This window comes from Periophthalmus magnuspinnatus, chromosome 21, assembly GCF_009829125.3.
Source record: "Periophthalmus magnuspinnatus isolate fPerMag1 chromosome 21, fPerMag1.2.pri, whole genome shotgun sequence".
NCBI lineage: Eukaryota > Metazoa > Chordata > Actinopteri > Gobiiformes > Gobiidae > Periophthalmus > Periophthalmus magnuspinnatus.
In genome coordinates, this window is record NC_047146.1 from 3,909,012 (window position 1) to 3,915,011 (window position 6,000).

A 6,000-nucleotide genomic window follows, 5' to 3' on the forward strand; every position below is an offset into this window, starting at 1 on the left:
ACAAAGTATTTAAAGTACATACAGGACTCATAGTACACAAAGTATTTAAAGTACATACAGGACTCATAGTACGCAAAGTATTTAAAGTGCACATAGGACTCATAGTACACAAAGTATTTAAAGTACATACAGGACTCATAGTACGCAAAGTATTTAAAGTACATACAGGACTCATAGTACGCAAAGTATTTAAAGTACATACAGGACTCATAGTACGCAAAGTATTTAAAGTACATACAGGACTCATAGTACGCAAAGTATTTAAAGTACATACAGGACTCATAGTACACAAAGTATTTAAAGTACATACAGGACTCATAGTACGCAAAGTATTTAAAGTACATACAGGACTCATAGTACGCAAAGTATTTAAAGTACATACAGGACTCATAGTACGCAAAGTATTTAAAGTACATACAGGACTCATAGTACGCAAAGTATTTAAAGTACATACAGGACTCATAGTACGCAAAGTATTTAAAGTACATACAGGACTCATAGTACGCAAAGTATTTAAAGTACATACAGGACTCATAGTACGCAAAGTATTTAAAGTACATACAGGACTCATAGTACGCAAAGTATTTAAAGTACATACAGGACTCATAGTACGCAAAGTATTTAAAGTACACATAGGACTCATAGTACACAAAGTATTTAAAGTACACATAGGACTCATAGTACACAAAGTATTTAAAGTACACATAGGACTCATAGTACACAAAGTATTTAAAGTACACATAGGACTCATAGTACACAAAGTATTTAAAGTACACATAGGACTCATAGTACACAAAGTATTTAAAGTACATACAGGACTCATAGAACACAAAGTATTTAAAGTACACAAAGTATTTAAAGTACATACAGGACTCATAGTACACAAAGTATTTAAAGTACACAAAGTATTTAAAGTACATACAGGACTCATAGTACACAAAGTATTTAAAGTACACAAAGTATTTAAAGTACATACAGGACTCATAGTACACAAAGTATTTAAAGTACATACAGGACTCATAGTACACAAAGTATTTAAAGTACACATAGGACTCATAGTACACAAAGTATTTAAAGTACACATAGGACTCATAGTACACAAAGTATTTAAAGTACACATAGGACTCATAGTACACAAAGTATTTAAAGTACATACAGGACTCATAGAACACAAAGTATTTAAAGTACACAAAGTATTTAAAGTACATACAGGACTCATAGTACACAAAGTATTTAAAGTACACAAAGTATTTAAAGTACATACAGGACTCATAGTACACAAAGTATTTAAAGTACACAAAGTATTTAAAGTACATACAGGACTCATAGTACACAAAGTATTTAAAGTACACAAAGTATTTAAAGTACATACAGGACTCATAGTACGCAAAGTATTTAAAGTACATACAGGACTCATAGTACGCAAAGTATTTAAAGTACATACAGGACTCATAGTACGCAAAGTATTTAAAGTACATACAGGACTCATAGTACGCAAAGTATTTAAAGTACATACAGGACTCATAGTACGCAAAGTATTTAAAGTACATACAGGACTCATAGTACGCAAAGTATTTAAAGTACACATAGGACTCATAGTACGCAAAGTATTTAAAGTACACATAGGACTCATAGTACGCAAAGTATTTAAAGTACACATAGGACTCATAGTACGCAAAGTATTTAAAGTACACATAGGACTCATAGTACGCAAAGTATTTAAAGTACACATAGGACTCATAGTACGCAAAGTATTTAAAGTACACATAGGACTCATAGTACACAAAGTATTTAAAGTACACATAGGACTCATAGTACGCAAAGTATTTAAAGTACACATAGGACTCATAGTACGCAAAGTATTTAAAGTACACATAGGACTCATAGTACGCAAAGTATTTAAAGTACACATAGGACTCATAGTATGCAAAGTATTTAAAGTACACATAGGACTCATAGTACGCAAAGTATTTAAAGTACACATAGGACTCATAGTACACAAAGTATTTAAAGTACACATAGGACTCATAGTACACAAAGTATTTAAAGTACACATAGGACTCATAGTACACAACTTTCTATATTTTAGGTTCATCCTGGTTTAGTCTTTAAGTCACTGTTTAGTCCTGAAAGAAGAGACTCCTCTTCCCTCTCTTCTTTCACTCTTCTTTCCTCCCCCCTCTCTCCCTCCCTCCTCCTCTCCTCTCTTCTTTCCTCCTCCCCCCTCTCCTCTCCCCTTCTCCCTCTCTCTCTCCTCCTCCTCCCTCTCCTCTTCCCTCCCTCCTTTACTCCGTCTCCTCCCTCTCTCCCCTCCCTCTCCTCTTCCCTCCCTCCTTTACTCCGTCTCCTCCCTCTCTCCCCTCCTCCTCCCTCTCTCCTCCTCCCTCACTCCTCCTCCTCTCTCTCCTCCTCCCTCACTCCTCCTCCTCTCTCTCCTCCTCCCTCTCTCCTCCCTCTCCTCTCTCCTCCTCTCCTCCTCCCTCTCCTCTCTCCTCCCTCCTTCTCCTCCTCTCCTCCCTCTCTCTCTCAGTTCACATATTCGTCTGCTCTGTGATTGGACAGTGTCTCCTCTCTCCTCCTCTCCTCCCTCGATTTGTCTACTCTGTGATTGGACAGTGTCTCCTCTCTCCTCCTCCCTCTCTCCTCCCTCTCTCTTTCTCTCTCGCTCTGTGATTGGACAGTGTCTCCTCTCCTCCTCTCCTCCCTCTCTCTTTCTCTCTCACTCTGTGATTGGACAGTGTCTCCTCCTCTCCTCCTCTCCTCCCTCTCTCGTTCTCTCTCGCTCTGTGATTGGACAGTGTCTCCTCCTCTCCTCCTCTCCTCCCTCCCTTCGTCTGCTCTGTGATTGGACAGTGTCTCCTCTCCTCCTCCCTCTCCTCTCTCCTCCTCTCCTCCTCTCCTCCCTCTCTCGTTCTCTCTCGCTCTGTGATTGGACAGTGTCTCCTCTCCTCCTCCCTCTCCTCTCTCCTCCTCTCCTCCCTCTCCTCTCTCCTCCTCTCCTCCCTCTCCTCTCTCCTCCCTCTCCTCCCTCTCTCCTCCCTCTCGCTCTGTGATTGGACAGTGTCTCCTCTCTCCTCCTCTCCTCCCTCTCTCTTTCTCTCTTGCTCTGTGATTGGACAGTGTCTCCTCCTCTCCTCCTCTCCTCCCTCTCGCTCTGTGATTGGACAGTGTCTCCTCCTCTCCTCCCTCTCGCTCTGTGATTGGACAGTGTCTCCTCTCCTCCCTCTGTGATTGGACAGTGTCTTCTCTCCTCCTCCCTCTCCTCTCCTCCTCTCCTCCCTCTCGCTCTGTGATTGGACAGTGTCTTCTCTCCTCCTCCCTCTCCTCTCCTCCTCTCCTCCTCCCTCTCCTCTCCTCCTCTCCTCCTCTCCTCCTCTCCTCCCTCTCGCTCTGTGATTGGACAGTGCTCATAAATCAGACTAATTCAAACCAGAAACAAAAACAAAACTTTCTCAAACTCGACACAAAGTTCGTCAAAGTTCACGTCTGGAATGTTTTTCATTTGAATTTTAAATGTTTTTCACCTTTTCACACTGAAATAAAAACATGTTTCAGTTGTTTTTATTCTGAATTCCAATGGCTGAATTTTGTGGTAAACAAAGAAAATAAAAAATAAAAAACTCAATTTTCTCAAAACCCCACAGATTAAATTCAGCTCCTAAAATCTGAGTTTTCATTTTGAATTTTTTAACTGACAAAAACATCCTGAGAGTGTTTTCTTCAACATTTACAATCAAAATAATTCAAACACACGAATCTCAGGGTAAAAAAAACAAAACAAAAAACAAAAAAACAAAAAACAAAAAAGCAGCTTTTAAAATTCAAACACTGATTCTTCTCTTCATACGTTGGGACTCAGTGACACTACTGCACATCACGCCAGGATTGTGAAGTTGTAGTGCAGAGTTTTGTTTCATATTTTTGTATATTTATGGAGAATCATCATGTGGGAGCGCGGGTGATGTGGGCTTGTGGGCGGAGACTTGTACAGGCTCGTACCCCCCCCCCCTTTTAGTTCAGTCCTCTTTAGTCCAGTTCAGTATAGGTTTAGTCCTGGTTTAGTCCTGGTTTAGTCCTGGTTTAGTCCTGGTTTAGTCCTGGTTTAGTCCTGGGCCATAAATACTCAGGTTACAGTCGATACACAGAAAAATAATAAAAAATAAAATAATAATAGTAATAATAAATACAGAATAAGGACAAAAAAGTAAAAATATAAATAAATACAAAATATGCAAATAGCAATAATTCAATGTAATAATAAAAAATAATAATAATACATAAATAATATAATAATAATAATAATAATAATAATAATAATAATAATAATAATAATAATAATAATAATAATAATAATAATAATAATAATAATAATAATAATAATAATAATACATAAAAATAAGAAAAATACAAAATATGCTTCTAGCAATAATACAATGTAATAATCATAATTCAGGCCCGGGAGAGATCACTAAATTACTCAAACATGTATGGATGACATCTACAACGTCTTCAGGTGTGTTTTTGCTCAGGGAACAGTGTTATATCAGTGTGGTAGTAGTAGTAGTAGTAGTAGTAGTAGTAGTAGTAGTAGTAGTAGTAGTATTAGTAGTAGTAGCAGTTGTGACACTTACCTAGAACTGTTCAAATCATCCTTTTGTCTCATTAAACTGATGTGTCATAGTTTCTCTGTGGTTTTATATAAATATAACATCCATTTTAACTCTCTCTCTCTTTACCTCATTCTCTCTCCTCTTCTCTCTTTTTCCTCTCACACTCTCTTTTTCTGTTTATCTTACACATTCTGTCTCTTCCTCCCTTCTCTCTCTTCTTCTTTCTTTTCTCCGTGGTGTTTTTCCTCCTGGTTTTGTGTCACAGACGTGTCCTCTCTCATTATTTCACACAAAACTCCTCTGTCTCCGAGTCACAGGTGAAAAACACAAAAATAACTCACGTTTAAATCTGAGATCTGCTCAGTTTTCTTCCTCAGTATGAAAAAAAAGTCAAAACCCTGTTCTAAAAAGATCCAATGTGCCACAGTGGGACTTTAACCCTGTTCTAATGTTCCACAGTGGGGCTTTAACCCTGTTCTAATGTGATGAAATGTTTCACAATGGGGCTTTAACTCTGTTCTAATGCAGTGACGTCCTCAGAAACGTCCCCTGGAGCTGCGTTTCATTCACACATGATTCAGTAAATCTGCAGATGTAGTCTCTGTTTCTCCTGGTTTAGTCCTGGTCTAGTCCTGATTCAGTCCTGGTTTAGTCCTGGTCTAGTCCTGGTTCAGTCCTGGTTCAGTCCTGGTTTAGTCCTGGTTTAGTCCTAGTTCAGTCCTGGTTTAGTCCTGGTTCAGTCCTGGTTTAGTCTTGGTTCAGTCCTGGTCTAGTCCTGATTCAGTCCTGGTCTAGTCCTGATCCAGTCCTGGTTTAGTCCTGATCCAGTCCTGGTTCAGTCCTGGTTCAGTCCTGGTTTAGTCCTGGTTCAGCCCTGGTTCAGTCCTGGTTCAGTCCTGGTTTAGTCCTGGTTCAGTCCTGGTTTAGTCCTGGTTCAGTCCTGGTTTAGTCCTGGTTTAGTCCTGGTTCAGTCCTGGTTTAGTCCTGGTTTAGTCCTGGTTCAGTCCTGATTTAGTCCTGGTTCAGTCCTGGTCTAGTCCTGGTTCAGTCCTGGTCTAGTCCTGGTTCAGTCCTGGTTCAGTCCTGGTTTAGTCCTGGTTTAGTCCTGGTTCAGTCCTGGTTTAGTCCTGGTTCAGTCCTGGTTTAGTCTTGGTTTAGTCCTGGTTCAGTCCTGGTTTAGTCCTGGTTCAGTCCTGGTTTAGTCCTGGTTTAGTCCTGGTTCAGTCCTGGTTTAGTCCTGGTTCAGTCCTGGTTTAGTCTTGGTTCAGTCCTGGTCTAGTCCTGATTCAGTCCTGGTCTAGTCCTGATTCAGTCCTGGTCTAGTCCTGATTCAGTCCTGGTTTAGTCCTGGTTTAGTCCTGGTTCAGTCCTGGTCTAGTCCTGGTTCAGT